This window comes from Protopterus annectens, chromosome 5.part0 (assembly GCF_019279795.1).
Source record: "Protopterus annectens isolate FY-2018-M chromosome 5.part0, PAN1.0, whole genome shotgun sequence".
In the NCBI taxonomy this organism is placed as follows: domain Eukaryota; kingdom Metazoa; phylum Chordata; order Ceratodontiformes; family Protopteridae; genus Protopterus; species Protopterus annectens.
This window is the reverse complement of record NC_056735.1, coordinates 1,651,599,649-1,651,617,701: the sequence shown is the minus strand read 5'-3', so window position 1 is coordinate 1,651,617,701 and position 18,053 is coordinate 1,651,599,649. Positions and strand designations below refer to the sequence as shown.

The window sequence follows — 18,053 nt, the reverse complement described above, 5'->3', positions numbered from 1 at the left end:
CTCACCAGGCTAAACAAGGAGAATGTTACTGTCAGCTGCCTGTCTGGTGCCAGGATCCGCCACATAACCCACACACTCAGCTCACTCCATAACAAGTACAAATATGACTGTCATTGTCCATGTTGGTGTGAATGACCTGAGACGTACCTCCGTGGACTACATGAAAAGAGACATGGAAGAGCTCTCCAATCTTGTAGCCCAGGCAGGTATGACACTAGCCCTGAGTAGCGTTCTGCCATCGCCCCGAATGATACCACAGTACAAGAACAAAATGATTGACTTCAACAATTGGCTAAGCTTCTGGTGTCATTCTAAGGGGATCCACTATCTGTCTGCTTGGGATGACATGGTCGACAGACCGCGATGCTTTGCCACAGATGGCCTGCACCTGTCATCCTTGGGATTCCAACCCTACCCCCATAGTGGCTAAGGCTCTTGCTGCCCCTATAGTGCCTTTTTTAGGCAAGGTTCAAATAAATTCACCACCATAACAGGAACAGGCAAGCAAAAACTGAGGGTAATGCTACTCAATGCTAGAAGTCTAAATCTCAAAATGCACTCACTCGAGGCATTCCTTAAAATGGAGAACATCGATATCTGTGCAGTGACTGAGATCTGGTTTAGGGCTCCAGAGAGCACCCCTACACTACCAGGCTATAACTCATACCACACTTTTCGGCCATGTAACCTGGACCGAAACACCAAAGGCTGAGGAGTGTCCATATTCATTAAGGATATCCACACCTGCAGTCTAGTTGCTCAACATAATGCATTTGAGGTTATCCTAGTGCAACTAACTCTGGGCAAAACTGCAATCCAAATTGTAGCTTGCTACAGATCCCCCACCATGCCCCAGGATTCCCACTCCTCTTTTCTTGATGTACTGGAAAATATTAGGGTTCAACCAAACATCCTAATAATGGATGACTTCAACTACCCCACCATTAACTGGGAAAACTACTTGTGTACCAACTCCTTAGCACAACGCTTTTTGGAATTCATAAACTCCAATGCCCTGGATCAATTTATCCACACCCCCACCAGGGGCAACAATATCCTAGACCTAGTCATTACCAACATGAGTGACCGGAGTTCCACACCTGAAGTCAACTCCTCGTTGGTCCGATCCGACCATAAGGTAATCACCCTTGATATCCACATCCCGCCCCCACCCCCCATTAAGGAAACCACGGTAAAAAATTTCTCCAAAGCCAACTTCATGCTTCTTAAGACAGAAGTGGTGAACTTCATGACATACATGCAGATGGACGATACAGTTACAACTGCTGAATCCTACACAAATGCACTCTATAAGCACTTACACGAGTGCATGGATCATGCTATCCCAAACAGAACCAAGACGCTATCCTCCAAAAAAAGGACGCCAATCTCGTGGTCCCCTGCCATAAACAAACTGTACAACAGACGGAAGAAACTGTTGCAAAAGAGAGTAAAATCCCATGAGTGGAGGATCTCTCTGGTCAGCCTCAGTAAGAAGCTGGGATCCCTTATAAGATCCTCCAAAGCTAGCTATGAAAACAAAATTGCCACTAATTCCAAGGACAACCACAAAGCATTCTATAGCTATGTCAAGAATCTCGATGGCAACACCCATATCTGATCTGAGTTACAGCACAAAGGCACGAAAATTACAGAACCAACTGATATTGCCAACATCCTGGCAGATAGGTTCAGTGCTAACTTTACCCCCCACACCCCCACACCCCCTAAAGGGCCCATATCTATACAGGAAGAATGCAGAGTCCCTGTAATCTCAACTACTCAGGAAAAAGCTGCACTCTCTAAAGCCAAAAACACAGCATCCATGGGACTGGACAACATCCCAGGCTGCATTTTACATGAACTTCAGAACGAACTGACTCCACACTTAAGCACCATGTTCAATAATAGCCTCGCATCAGACTTTGTGCCCACTGAATGGCACACAGCAACAGTTATCCCACTCCACAAAGGGGAAGCCACCACTGATCCCAGGAACTGTTGACCTATTAGCCTGACGAGCCTGGTCTGCAAGGGCTTGGAACATATCATCTTGGAACTCATAAACAAAGACACTGGTAACCTCCAAACTGTATCCCACCCAGTTCAGGTTTGTGAAAGGCAGATCATGCCTCCTGAACCTGATCGACTTCTTTGAGGCAGTCACCAAAGCTGTAGATGAGGGTAAGGTGGTTCACAAAGCCTATCTTGACCTTGCCAAGGCTTTCAACACCATCCCCCATTCTGGAATTATAGCTAAACTCACTAAACTAGGTATAAATCCCTACGTCACAAGATGGGTTGCCAACTGGCTCACTGACCGAACCCACACTGTAAAAGTTGCAGACACCAAATCTGACCTCAAACCAGTGACAAGTGGAGTACCACAGGTTTCCGTTGTGGGACCTCTCCTGTTTGGTATCTACTTTGAAGTATAGGCTAACACAGAAGGCCTCTGGCTGGCTAAGTTCACAGATGACTGCAAACAGGAGTCATAGTCAAGTCCCCAAATGATGTGGGCATCCTACAGAGGGCCTCGCTGAGACAGATGCCTGGTGTCAGAGCCATGGACTCAAGCTCAGTGCCAAAAAGTGCAGTGTCATCCCCTTTGGAAAAAACTCTGTACCCATGAACTACCACATAGGCAGCAATCTACTTAACACCGAATGTGTGATGAGACCTTGGGACTCAGGTGGACAGTAGTCTCTCCTTTGATAGTCACATCGCCACAGTAGTCAGGAAGTCCTTCTACATGGCACACCTAATCATAAAAGGGTTCTCATCCAGGAAAAAAGAGGTCATTGTTCCCCTCTCCTCGACACTCATTAGACCCATTATAGAGTACAACGCCCCTTTTGCAGTGTACCTCACAAGACATCTGCAGCAGCTGGAAAGGCCACAGAAGTACCTCACAAAGAGGATTACTGGCTTCATACAAATGCCCGACACTGACCGCCTCAAAAAACTCCAGCTTTACTCCGAAGCATATCGCCTACTCTGAGGTGATCTCTGCCTAACATGTAAAGCTGTGTCAAACTTAGAGCTGTTGGACATGCTACACCTAAAGAAATCCCAATCCCTCCAAGCTATACGCTCTAGGGACCTAAACCTTGTCACCACAATAAACAGGACATGCTGGAAGGATAGATTCCTGTCCCAGAGACTTCCCATACTCGAACAGGCTACCCATCTATGTCGAGCAAAGTTCTTCATTAGCACTCTTCAAGAAAAATCTTGAGTGGATGGAAAATAGGAAGTACACCCCAGGGATCACTTCTGTGTGTCTGCTCGACAGTGGCACAGGAAAATAACTAACTAACTTGGGTGGTGTAAGCCAGGGAACCTTGTTTGCTAGGCTTATGTAGGCCCTTGGGCCGATAGCCTAGTACCTACCTATGAAGAACCTTATTTGTTGAGTAAAATGAGCATATGAAGGGACTAGCCTATTAGCTAGAAAAAAGCCATTTAGGGTAAAAATGTTTTAATAATGCTTGTCCTGCACACAAGTGATACTGTATTGCAGTACCAGCATTGTATCTGCTCTAATGGTTCTTGAAAGAATAAACAAAAAATATAACACAGGGAATTCTTGCCTTACTATGTGAACATCTCTAAAACTGGATTGCAACTATATTAAGAACAGCTCCTAATTCTTAACTATATTACCTGTTATGTCCATGCTTCTCACTGGTCTACTTTTAGCAGTGCTTTCCGATTTAAAACCCAACTGGTGCAGTTGCTCCTGTTCAAGCTTTGATTGCTGTGCTTTCTGGAGTCTCATTGGTTCAGCTACAGCCAATAAAATAGTGGCTTCCTACATTGTTTTCTATTAGGCTGCCCAGTCTCTGTTTGTGATGCTGTATGCTAAAGTATGAGAGGTTGAAAAATGTGGCTGACTGTAAGCTCATCACTACCCTCTATTAGCTGTCCAATGTCTGCAATTATTAGTGCAAGCTGGAGGATAGAAGTCTGTTTGCCTTTATCTTCATAGGTTAAAGCAGTGCTGGCTACTAGCAGTTGATCACTTGTTTTCCATAAAGAATGGAAGGAAAGAGAGGAATATCCGACTACTGTTTATGTTGTTGAACCTTTATCTTAAGTACTTCATGCTGATTTTGTGCTGTACAACTTATGGAGCAGCCAAATGTAGGATAGTGTAGAGACACCGGTTGAAAGTGTCATTGCACTTGGCTTGGTACTGGTTATAGAGGCGAGGAGAGAATCTTGAGATGGCAGTTCTCCAGTGGATCCCTTCCCAGTGATAGTGGAAGAGGAAGATGTCTCAGAAGATGAACCCCAGGAAAACAACATGGTGGGTCAGTGAATTTTGGTACCTTACTCTAAAAGTCTTGATATTAGTCTTGTTTGTCTTAAGTTATGGTATTGCATATTAATTTGTTTGTGTATTATAAGTATGCTTTGAAACATTATTTTTTTTGTAAACCAATATATACCCAGATCCAATATTCCTAGAGAGTTGGGTTTTGTCTTCAAGACCCACTTTCCATTTTTCTTAAAGATCAGTTTAGCCAATACCTCTTAAGTGTTCTGATTTGTTTTGTGGTAAATCACTGATGATTTCAGTCAGTCAGTAATCCCAGACATTAGAATTTCATATTTCTTATTGTTTAGAAAATGCATGTTGATTCAAAACCTGCTATTAAATGTTGTTGTCTTTCGGCTTTTCCTGGTTAGGGGTCGCCACAGAGGAACTCCTGTCTGCTAATGATTGGCAGTAGATTTTTATGAACACCGAGGTACCAGCTCGATGTTCAACCTTCAACGAAGGCACGCCCATTTACACATGTCTTTCGAATGCCCACCCAACCGCGGGGAGGACATGCAGACTCCACACAGAAGGCACTCCCCACACTCCAGCCGAGAATCGAACGGGAGAACCTCTTGCTGTGAGGCAACAACGCTACCTCTGCACCACCGCAAAATCTGCTGTTAAATAACTATCTTAATTAGAGTGATAAGTAAAAATTGTCCCTGATTTAGGGCTTTATGTCCCCTTTTTTTGTCTTTGTCCAGTATTCTTGAAAGAATTTGAGGTATATGTTTGGCAGGAAAATCTTTTTGAAAAATCTGAAGTCAGTTTGTGAAAACTGTAAGTGTTGTAAATGATGTATACTTTTCTAATACCTGACATTATTTTTTATAAACAGGCATTCAGAATGTATATGTTTTACAGATACAGGCATTCAGCATGCATATATTTTACAAATGGACTATCTGCAGTGTATTTGCAGTCTATTGCTGACAAGTTTTACAAGTATATTATTTACAGAGCTTTCAGGAGTTTGTTTCTTTTAAAACAGTTACATTGCTGGTATCACCTATATTTCATTTGGTGAATATTCAGGAGGGTAGGGGTCCTTTGTTTTATTTGGGAGCCGTCTGCATTTATATAAACAAAACTCTAGCACAGTGCACGTTTTGAAAGTAAGTTGTAGTGCTCAAGCCACTATGGCCATCAAGAACCACTGATTTTCCAAATTTCAGGGTCATACCCAGTCGTCATCTTTTTTTTAAATGCATCTGTATTTGTCCATCTTCTAATAGATACAGGTATTTATTGCACAATAATATTTCTGTGTAACGTAATTATAATGCTGACTTGGATTTAGTATTACCTGTTGCAAACTTCATATTACCTCGAATGCTTTTCTGAAATCAGGTTGTTTCTTTTGCAAAGTTTTCACTCTTCCTTATTTCTTTCTTTTTAGAGCAACTGAATAATAGCATTCTTTATTAAATAAAAAATCTTTTTTTTTTTTTTTTTTTTTTTTTTTTTTTAACTTATATTTGTCCTTAAAAGCTAAAATAAAATGCTGGAAGTCGGCAATACAGGCAAACACCTACATCCGTTGGGGAACCAGTCATTTTGCAATAGACAGTATTTCAGCACTCTGGACAACTCATTGCATCCATGAGCATGACAGAACCACAAAGAGATAGAGCCAATTTCAATAAAAAAGCATTCTGATAATAATAAAAAGGAAATTGGTAGTGTTTGGTGAAAGTGTGCACAGATGACCAAGTTTCCGGTCTCTGGTATATTTCTAGAGTCTGAGTCTTTCCAAAAAGACTTTTTAGTGTATAATCCAAATTGTTTAGGCAACTGCAACAGTGATTTTGTTTTCTACGTTTACTCACTACTACACTTTTTATCTTCATTTATTTTATATCCCAGAAAGACTTGAAACAGTCTGATTATGCTCCACAATACCAAATTTGCCTTGGATTTTTCCAGAACAAAGTAATATCTGCATTTATAGCTAACTTTCTTGATTCTCATATGATTTAAATCTCCAAATTTGTGAGTCCCTTGTTTTCTTTGCCAGTGACATACAAGAAGGACACCCTTGCCTGTTTCCTCTGTTCCTAATAGTTTGTTGGAGAGGAACCATCACATCTTGCTTTCATATAGCCTAATTAACTGTATTATTTTAACAGGAAATGCGAATGTTACGATTGCCGTTCTCCTAAAATCGCACCTGATTGTATCAGATGCTTTTTCTACATCAAGGTCACCAACAATAGCAGCATTTTCTTCCACTCTGCTTCCCTGTGGATCATCATTGCCCCACAAACTACATTGATTTATTATCAATTTTTGTAGCACCTTTGCTGTTCTCTTAGCTGGTATGACAGGAACACTTAATAGTGTTTTCAAATTGAAATGGGTTTGTAAAAAGCTGTGTCTGAATGGTCTTTATCCTTGTTGAGTAAGTACACCTACCACAGTTTTCTTACAAGATGTAAGTACTTTCCTTCCCCTTTTTAAAGTATTGTTCAACAAAAACTTGCAGGTCTTTATCCCCTCCAAACTTCCAGAAGAATTTACAGTCTTTCCTGGGGACTTCAGTGTTGATTAATTATACATCACTGTTTTTATCTTGTGATGTTCTTCGTCTCACATTGCTGCAGTCATAACCTGTGGGTAGTCCGCTGTCCTCGGTCGGCCCGAATACCAAAGAGTTAGGCTGGCGTCGGTCATGGTCACCCAGAGCTGACGTCAGTACGCAGTAGTACTTAAGCGCATGACCGACGCCATATCCTCAATCTTTCTTGCCGCGTGGTCCGAAGCAGAAGCAGCATTTGCAAGTGCCATTCGGCGTTCTGAAATTTTCAATTTTCGAGTTTCAGACCGAAGACCAAGTTGGGCTAAGTACCCCGTTGGGGAAAATTTTTGTCTTTTCTTGCCTCAGTTAATCCGGATGTCAGAAAAAGTTAGTAATTGTATTTCTTGTGGGAAACAGATACCTCATAGGTATCATTCTCTCTGTATTCCTTGCTTGGGGCCTGAACACGACGTAGTCGGGTGTCGCTTTTGCGCTAGATTTAATAAGCACACCATTAAACGCAGATTAGACTGTGCCAGGCTTGTTTTCGGTAAGCGGTGTAACTATAACATGCCGTCGGATCCTCCGACGCCCGCTACCGCTAAAAAACGTAAAGATAAATCTTTAAGGTCTAAACCGGATGAGTCGTCCGTTGCGGATGCCGGTTCTATGGAACCTTCGGTTGAATCTGTGGATCCGACCGAGGTCTCGGCTGAATCCCAGGGGGAACCTTTACTTTTGCAGGAGTTGGCCTCTCAGGAGTTAGGCCAGGCCGAGGGTGCCTCTCAGGTATTTGTAGTTCCATCCTTACAAAAGGTTATTAGGCCTTCTACCTCAGTGGCTAAAGGCCATGCTAAGGCAAAACCTGTTCTTACTGGTACTGGCCATAGCCCTAGTTCTTCAGCTTCTGTTCCTAAAAAACATATGTTGAAAATGGCAGAGGATTTGATTACTTTGATCAGGGGTTCTATGCCCCCCCCCCAGAGAAGAGGCCTAGGGTGGAGACAGATTTAGAGGGAATGGAGCATTCTTCAGACTTCTCTGAGTCTTCAGCTGAGGATATTCAGGATTTCCCTCCCTATTCAGATTCGGATGCAGAGGATTCCTTTCCTTCTGCTTCTCCTCCAGAGGATTTTTCCTTTTCTGAAACTTTACATTCCATGAGGGAACATTTCAAGTGGGAAGGTCAGGATTTTTCAGATTCTCGAAAAAGGCTTAGGGAATTTTTGTTTTTGCCACAACATAGGCCCTTGGCTATTCCCCCTGTCTTAGATGTGGTTCAGGATGTTTTTTCAGAAGCTTCAGTTAATCCTGATTCTTTACCCCCTGCTCCTGTCAAGCCTGACAGATATTACAGAGTTCCAGAAGCACATAAATATTTGTATAAGAGTCCTAGAGCTGACCCGGAAACTATTATTCAAGGGCCGAAGGGTGTCAGGGCTTCTGTGGTTAAGAATCCAGTTCCTTTGGATAAAGACTCTAGAGCGTTGGATAGGTGGGGGAAAAAAGTGTACACCTCTTCTACGTTGGCTGTGAGGGCTTTAAATTGCCAGTTTCATATGCTGAAGTATCAGAACTTTTTGTTAGGCCAATTGAAATCTAAGGTGGATGCTTTATCCGAGGGTATAGAGTGTAAGGAATTGCAGGAGTTGGTTCATGCATCAGATCAAGTTGGAAAACATTCTCTACAGTGTGATTTCGATGCCCTTCCGGCTTCATCCAGGGTGGCTGCTACTGGTTCAGTTATTCGTAGACATGCCTGGCTTAAGGATCAAAATTTGTCAGAGCATGTTAAAGCTCGGATTTTGGATGCTCCTCTTCAATCAGAAGTTCTTTTTGGTTCTCCTATGGAGTCAGTTTTGAAAAAGATGGAAGATAAGGCTAAGTCTATGCAGACGGTCAAGGAATTTTTGCAGGTGTAGCCCCCTAAGTTTAGCAGGAATTGGCCTGCTAGAGGATGGTCCTACCCTACTTCAGATTATCAGTCTAAAGGCAGGTCTAGACGTGGTAGAGGCAGGGCTCACGCTCAGGATTCTTTCAGACCTAGGACTTGGAGTTCTCCTGCACAGTCTTCTGGTGAGGGCAGGGGTCAGCCTTTTCGTAAACAGACCCAATGACCTGTATTTTCAGCTGCCAGATCCTTCTTTTCTGGCAGCTCCTCTAGGAGGAAAGTTGGCTCTTTTCAAACAAAACTGGCATTTGGTCACCCAGGACAAATGGGTGTTGGAAATAATAAATCAAGGTTACAAGTTTTACTTTCACACTTTTCCTCCTTTCAAAGGCATGCCGGACGTGCCTCCTCAGCAAAGGCTGGAGGCTCAGAAGCAAATTTCCTTGCTTATTTAGATGGGGGCCATCCAGGTGGTACCTCCATCAGAAGTAGGCCTAGGGTTTTACTCCCGTCTTTTCCTAGTACCAAAGAAAGGAAACACTTGGAGGCCAATTCTGGATTTGTCCATTCTCAATACCTACCTAGACATTCCAAAGTTCAAGATGTTAACATTACAACAACTTCTACCTATGCTAGGCAAAGATCATTGGATGGTAACCCTGGATCTCAAAGAGGCCTATCTTCACATTCCCATCAGTCCCAGCTGCAGGAGATTCCTGCGATTTCGGGCTGGTACTTCTCATTATCAGTTCTCTGCATTGCCCTTTGGTTTATCTACTGCACCCAGGGTGTTCACAAAAGTTCTGGCTCCTGTAATAGCTTTCTTCAGACAAAGGGGAATTCAAATTTATCCTTATCTGGACGATTGCCTAATTCTTGCTCAAGACAAGGACAAGTTACTTCAGCATCTACAGTATGTAATGGCAGTTTTAAGGTGCCTAGGGTATTCTGTGAACGAAATAAAGTCCAGTCTAGTGCCCTCTCAGGACCTGTGCTTTCTGGGTGTGAGACTGAATACAGCTTCTCAGATGGCTTTTCTGACCCCGGACAAAGAACTCTTCACCTATATTTCCAGCAGTTGTCAGTACTGTCCAGGCTGACTGCAAGGACAGTCCTTCAAGCCTTGGGGTTCATGGCATCTTGCATTCTAGTACTTCCCAATGCCAAACTGCATATGAGGAAGCTACAATGGTATCTCAAAAGTGTATGGACTCAACACTGCCACGATTTGGACACTGTCATTCGGATAATACCTTGCATCCAGAAGGAATTCTTGTGGTGGGCTCAGGAATGTCACCTAAACAAGGGACTCTCTGTGACCCGACCAGAGGCGAGTCAGATTATAACAACGGATGCCTCAGACTTGGCTTGGGGAGCACACTTCAATGGGAAATGGATTCAAGACACGTGGCCTCCCAGACTACAACATTTGCATATCAACATGAAGGAGATGTTAGCAGTCCAATTTGCCCTGATGGCCTTCAAGGACCTACTTCAACCAGGACAGGTGTTGATTCGAACAGACAACACAACAGTCATGTGGTACATCAACAAGCAGGGGGGAACCCATTCTTACCCTCTTTGCAGGCAAGCTATGATATTGTGGGAGACTGCTCTGAGTTTGCACATCAATCTTCAAGAACGATTTCTGCCAGGAGCACAGAACTCCCTAGCAGATGTATTGAGCAGACAAATTGTGGATCCCCACGAGTGGAAATTGGATCCTCACGTATTCCAACAGTTGACAGTGGCTTGGGGAACTCCAGACATAGATCTGTTCGCTTCTCCACTAAATTTCCAACTGCCAAAATTTTGCACAAAGATGTTTCACCCAAAAGCTTGGAAAGTGGATGCTCTATCTTTCAGTTGTAACAACCTTCACGTCTATGCTTTCCCTCCTCTGCCCCTCCTTCCCAAGGTACTCTTGAAAGTCAGGCGGGACAAGCCTTGCATGATTCTAATAGCACCAGATTGGCCACGTCAGCACTGGTATCCTCTGCTGAGGAGTTTAATTCAGGAGCCTCCTTGGCCTTTGCCACAGATTCCTCACTTGTTGTCCCAGTCAAGCAATCATTTTCTCAATGTCAGGGTACAGTCCCTGCATCTAACAGCCTGGCATATTCTGTTTTAGAGCCTGGGGGGTCTCAGCTTCCTCAACAGGTTTTAAATGTCATTTTGGAAGCCAGGCGGCCTAGTACTAGAAAAGTTTATGCTGATAAATGGAGGAGATTTTTTCTTTGGAGCACAGCAAAGAGCTTTGATGTCTCAGTGCCTAATTTGAGTTTTACACTACAGTACCTTACTGAATTACTAGACAAGGGTTTGTCTTTTTCCTCCGTGAAAGTTCATGCTGCAGCCATTTCTGCTCACTATGATTGTGACCCTCCTTTATTTTCTCACCCTTTGTTTAAACACTTTCTTAGAGGGGCAAAAAATATAAGACCCCCACGTAGAGCTCCTACTCCTTCCTGGGATCTCAATTTTGTGTTGGAGAAGCTTACTTTACCTCCTTTTGAACCTGCAGCTATGTCTGAGTTGATGTTTTTGTCTTGGAAGACTGCTTTTTTGTTGGCCATTACTTCTGCTAGGAGGGTATCTGAATTGCAGGCACTCATGGCAGTTGAACCCTTCCTGATATTCCATAAGGATAGGGTGTCTTTGCGTACTAACCCTACATTTATGCCTAAAGTGATTTCTAATGTGGCCTTAAACCAGTCTATTCATTTGCCTACTTTTTATGCTGATCCCCAAAATAAGGGGGAAAAAGTCTTGCATTCTTTGGATATTCACAGGCAGTTATGCTATTATTTGAGCAGAACTAAAGGGTTCAGGCAAACTCAACAGTTATTTATTTCTTTTGCTTTGGGTTCACGTGGGAAAGCTGTTTCAAAGCAAACTATTTCTAAGTGGATTGGCCATTGTATTGCTTTTTGTTATTCTCATCATGGAAAGAATGTTCCTGCTGGGATCAGACCTCATTCCACTAGGGCTACTGCCACATCTACTGCCTTTTTGAGGGGGGTAGCTACTAAGGATATTTTGGAGGCAGCTACTTGGAGTTCAGTGCACACTTTTACTAAGCATTACCATCTCCCTCTTTATTCCAAGTCTAGGGCTGGGTTTGCCACTGCAGTTTTACAGGGCATGTTAGCAGCTCCTAATGCTTTTTAGTTTGCCAGCCTCCCTTTACCTTTGCTTTGGGATTCTACCCACAGGTTATGACTGCAGCAATGTGAGACGAAGAACATAGTACAGTTTTGTACCTACCATAAATGTAGATGTTCGAGGATCCACATTGCTGCAGTCCAATTTTCCCTCCCTCCTTCCCCTCTATAGTTTGGGGTTGCTGTGTTTCTTTTGGGATAATTATTATTTTCTCAATGGTGGTTGTTGGGTATTTACTATTTGGGCTATGGCCTTTCCTTTTTAGGCCTTCTGACATCTGGGGCAAGAAAGACTGAGGATATGGCGTCGGTCATGCGCTTAAGTACTACTGCGTACTGACGTCAGCTCTGGGCGACCATGACCGACGCCAGCCTAACTCTTTGGTATTCGGGCTGACCGAGGACAGCGGACTACCCACAGGTTATGACTGCAGCAATGTGGATCCTTGAACATCTACATTTATGATAGGTACAAAACTGTACTTTTTCCTATCTTAGACATTAAATGTTGAGCCTCATCGCTCTCTAAGCTTGGCATAATTTTCCTTGCTTTATACAAATTTTCATAACATTACCAAAATGTGTCTAATCCATGTAGGATCTCTTATTTTTGTTGTTATAAGCTCCCTGAGTTTGGCAACAACCCTTTCTACTTTCCGTTGTTTTAGTTGTGCCCTGAAGTTATCAAAAAATAGTTGCTTATCAGCAATCTTTCAAAATTCTTTCACATTATCTAAATACTCCCTTATTTTTTTTAGCACTCTGCAGTTTCTTTTGTTCTTGCTATGTAAGATTCATGTTATTCAGAAAAACTTTAACTATTGTCAAAACCTCTAAATAATTCCTGTTATGTTTTTCCCCATATAGCTTTCTGTCATTCATATTTTCCATAATAACTCTTGAATCTTTTGTTACCCATTTTTTAAATTCATGTGTAACAGGTGCATCAGAAAACACCAACATCTCATTATTACTTTATTGTATTATTATTTTAGTTTTTAGTGGTGCATGATTGGAAATGGTTATTGAGTGTGAGTGTCAGAGCTGTCAAGTAAATATACGTTCTACAGGGAAATCATTTTTTCTGGTCTAGCCCAGTTATTGTATCTTGGGAAATAATAAATTCAGTTCCTACTACTGAATTCACATCTCCATACCAGATATTCTCATGTATTTCTTCAGAAAATATACTGTCTTGATGTATTTTTCCATCTAATTCCCTCCCTGATGCATCCTCACTATTGAAAATCAGGTTCCAGCCCTCACCCAGAAATAATATTACCTGTTGAACTGTTGAAAGCTTATTGATGTTCTTCATGTTTCACTGTTGCAGTCATCGGATTTGGGTTATCTGCCTGCACGTAGCCCTCAGTCGGCGCAAATTCCAGAGTCTTGGGATTTCTGTGTTGGATGCTGTCGCTTCTTCCATGATGTCAGGGGTGTAAAACATGCAGCTGACGCCATTCCATCAGTCTTTCTTGCCATGCAGGAGCTCGAAGCAGAAGCAGTTTGCAAGTGCCGGTCGGCCGCTACCTGAACTTTTCGTTTTTCAAGTTTCAAACTTGAAGTCTTCTAAAGCTAAGTACCCCATTGGGAATCCTTTTTTCTTGCTCTAACCGATGTCAGAAAAGTTGTCTTGCCTGTGGAAAGCAAATACCTCACAGAGATTTTCATTCTTAGTGCATCACCTGTTTAGGCCCAGACCATGATGTTTCTCGCTGTCAGGTTTTGTGGTTTGTTCAATGCCCGAACTATTCGTTGTCGGGCTATCTTTGTCGCTAAATTCTTTCGCTCTCGTTCTCCGTATTCTGAAATAGCTTTGTTAAGCCATCCGACTACCGATCTTCTGTAAAACATAAGGATAAAGACAGACTGCATAGGTCCAGAACTGCCGACAACGCTTCTGTTAAACTAGTCACCAGTCTGCCGGTATTCAGTGAGGTGCTTTCGCAGCCCCTGATACCCGCTTCTGCAGATTCGCAGGCCTCTACTGAGACCCATTCTGAGTCTGGTATGCCGCAGGATGCTTTTTCGACTATGGAACCTGCGGATGTCTCTACCTTGGATGGGTCCAGAGCCACTGTGCAGGCACCAGCTTCTGAGGGTGTATTCAGACCTTCTGATGTTAAACTGACTACTTCGTTTTTGACTAAAACTATCAAATTTCTCAGGCCCAGAGTTTGCACTACACCTGGAAAACTAACGTCCAAAGTGCATTCTCAAGCTCCCATGCCTCAGAAACAAATGCTTAGAATGGCTGAAGACCTTATTACTTTAATTAGGGGAAGCCAGCCTTCCCCCTCTAAAAGACAAAGAATTGATTTTCCTTCTGATTCTATAGACCATGAACCCAATGACTCTGACCCCTCTGATTACCAAGACATACCCTTCTCTACCTATGAGGATTCAGATGCAGAGGATTCCATCCCCTCTGCCTCCCCTCCAGAGGATTTTTCTTTTGGTAAAACCTTGCATATACTCTGAGAGCATTTTCGCTGGGAATGCCAGGACTACCCTCAGTCCAAAAAGAGACTCCGAGAATTTTAGACTTGCTTCAGCACAGACCTCTATCTATACCCCCTGTCCTGAATATTGTAGATGATGTCTTCATGGAATCAAGTCTTACCTCTGATCCTTTACCTCCAGCTCCTAGAAAGCCTGACCGGTACTACAGAGTACCTAACTCTCACAAATTTCTCTTTAAAAATCCTACTGCGGATCCAGTGATAATTTCCCAGGTATTAAGGCTATTGCAGCCAAAAACCCTACCCCTTCAGACAGGGATTCTAGGGTTTTAGAAAGATGGGGTAAGAAAGTGTATACATCTCTGCAACTCTTGCCATCAGGGCTTTAAATTGCCAGTTTCACATGTTGAAGTACCAGCAGCATATTATGAAGCAAATTAAACAAAAAATGTTGTTGATTTCTGTACAGAAAATAAAGATTTACAAGAGTTAATGCATTCTGCAAACCAAGTTGGTAAACATACTTTGCAGTGTGGTTTTGATGCCGTAGAAGCATCTTGCAGGGCTGCGATCACTGGGTCTGTTCTGAGAAGGCATGCTTGGCTGAAGGAACAAATCTTGCCAGACCATGTCAAAGCAAAATTACTTGATGCACCTTTAAACCAAGAATGTTTGTTTGGCACAAAAGCAGAAGACGTTCTTAAAAAGATGGAGGAAAAAGGTAAATCTATGCAAACTGTTAATTTCTTACAGGTACAGCCACATAGATTCAGTAGGCATTGGCCTTCAAAAAACTGGTCCTTTTCAGTTCTCCCAGGCCTTCTCAGTCCAAACCCAGAGGTAACCGACCACAAAGACTTAGTCTCGGGGTATGCACAGAACTAAACAATGGAGTGGTTCCCACCTCAAAAACAGGGAGTGGTAAACCACTCTCTTATGGAAAAAGTTCACAATGACTTGTCCTCCATCCTTCTCAGCCATGCCTCATGTACTCACACCCCTAGGAGGAAAACTTGCCCTGCATGCAAAAAACTGGGAATACATTACCCAGGACCTATGGGTCATAAACATTGTATCCCAGGGACACAGATTCTACTTCCGCTCACTGCCAACCCCAAGTGGTTTGCCAGACCTTCCTCCAAACCAGTGGGCAGAGACCCAAAAGCTAGTACTTTCTCCTCTCAGTATTAGGGTTATTCAACCTGTTCCAACAGAGCAAAGGGGACAGGGTTTCTACTCCAGACTGTTACTTGTGCCCAGGAAAGAGAACTCTTGGCACCCTATTCTGGAGCTGTCACTTCTCAACACCTTCCTGGTGGTACCAAAGTTCAAATGCTTGCACTCCAACAGCTGCTTCCTATACTAGCCAAGGACTCCTGGTTAATCACCCTAGACTTAAAAGAAACTTAGATGTTAATCATGTTTCACTGTTGAAGTCATTACACTTAGGTTATCCTGCTGACAGGCGACCCGCAGTCGGCCCGAGTTCCAAAGTCTTGGTCCGGCGTCGTTTGCTGTCGCCTCTTCCCTGACGTCAGTGCGCCAGGGGTATAAAAGTTGCAACCGATGCCATTTTCTTCAGTTTTTCTTGCCGCGTGGTGCCCGAAGCAAAAGCAGTTTGCAAGTGCCGGTCAGCCGACTCCTGAGATTTTCAAAATTGAATTTCAGAACCGAAGTCTTCAATAAAGCTAAGAAACTTTTTCTTGCTCCGGACCGATGTCTGTAAAAGTTAATAATTTTATTTCTTGTGGGAAGCAAATACCTCATAAGGACTTTCACTCTTACTGCATTCCTTGCCTAGGCCCTGATCACGACGTTACTAGTTGTCTGTTTTGTGCTAGATTCAATAAATGCACTATTAAACGTCGGTTTGATTTTGCTTTACATTATTTTGGACGAAGATTTAATTATATAATGCCGTCGGAACAACCGACAACTGGAATGTATAAAAAACTGCAAAGACAAAAAAAAGGCATCCGAGGTCCAAAACCGATGACAAAGCCTTTTCTAGGCCAGTCGCTGGTTCTCAGTGAGGCGCTTTCGCAGCCCCTGATATCCGCTACCTCAGAGCCACAGGCTGTAACCGACAGCCACATGGAGGCCCCGAGACCTGTGGAAACTCAAGGTATTGGGCCTACGGAACTATACCCTCAGATGGATCCGGAGCCGCTGAGCAGGCACCGGCTTCTGAGGGTGTCTTCAGACCTTCACAGCTTACAATTAAGACTACTACAGCAACAAAGGCAAAGTTAAAAACACCATTAAAGACAAGGAAACAAGTGCAGCATTCTCCAGAACAGTCATCCATGCCAAAGAAAACAGATGCTTAAGATGGCCGAAGACCTTATTACTTTAATCAGGGACTCCCATCCCCCTCCTGACAAAAGGCCTAGGCAAGACACTGATTATGATTCCTCTGATCAGGTTTCCATTTCCTCTGATTCTTCTGATCAGGGCTATTCTCTCCCTCCCTATGAGGACTCTGATGCTGAAGAGTCCATTCCTTCAGCCTCACCACCTAAGGATTATTCTTTTGGGGAAACCCTGCACACCATGAGGGAGCATTTCCATTGGGAAAGCCAGGATTACTCAGAATCCAAGAAAAGGCTCAGAGATTTCCTTTTATTGCTTCAGCACAGGCCCCTGGCTATCCCCCCTGTGCTTGATATTGTAGATGATGTTTTTTCTGAATCCAGTCTGTCTCCAAATTCTTTACCCCCTGCACCAGTAAAGCCAGACAGGTACTACAGGGTCCCTGACTCTCATAAATTTCTTTACAAAAACCCCGCTGCAGACCCAGAAACAATTTCTCAGGGACCTAAAGGGGTCAAAGCCTCCACTGCCAAAAATCCTGTCTCCTCAGATAGGGATTCCAAGAGCTCTGGATAGATTTGGAAAAAACTTTACACCTCTGCTACTTTAGCTGTAAGAGCTTTAAACTGTCAGTTTCACATACTTAAATATCAACAGTATCACATGTCATTTTTAAAGCAGAAAATGGTTACAAATATAGAAAGTCCTGACAGTAAAGAAATGCAGGATTTATTGCATGCAGTTGAACAAGTGTGAAAGCATACTCTGCAGTGTGGTTTTGATTCATTAGAGGCTTCTTGTAGAGCCACAGTTACAGGCTCAGTTATTCGAAGACATGATTGGTTGAAAGAACAAAGTTTACCTGACCATGTTAAAGTAAAATTATTGGATGCTCCACTACAGCATGATACTTTGTTTGGTGTTAAGGCATAAGAGGTGTTAAAGAAAATGGAGGATAAAGCAAAGTCAATGCAAACAGTGAAAGATTTCTTACAGGTTCAACCACCTGGATTTAGCAGAAACTGGCCTTCAAAAAATTGGTCCTTTCCAGTGTCAGACAGGCCACAAAGAGGCAGATACAGACACCCAAGAGGCAGATCTCAGCCCCAAGGCTCCTACAGACCTAAACAATGGGGTGCTTCAGCCCCCAAAGGAGGAAAAGACAAATCACAACCTTATAGAAACAGTCACAATGACTTCCCTCTGCAAATGCCAAGCTCTTAGCAGTTGACAGCACCCCTAGGGGGAAAGCTAGCACTTTTCTCAAAAAATTGACACATGATCACCCAAGACCAATGGGTGCTGAATAGAGTTTCTCAGGGGTACAGGTTCCACTTCCACACACTTCCAAAACTAAAAGGTATGCCATACC

At 43.0% G+C, this 18,053-nt stretch overlaps 1 protein-coding gene across 1 annotated transcript in view; it reads left to right on the top strand.

The window, feature by feature from the left end:
* Positions 1-18,053, top strand: part of TTC3 (tetratricopeptide repeat domain 3) — a gene marked incomplete in the record, with an annotated part of 2,769,029 nt that overhangs the window by 935,715 nt on the left and 1,815,261 nt on the right.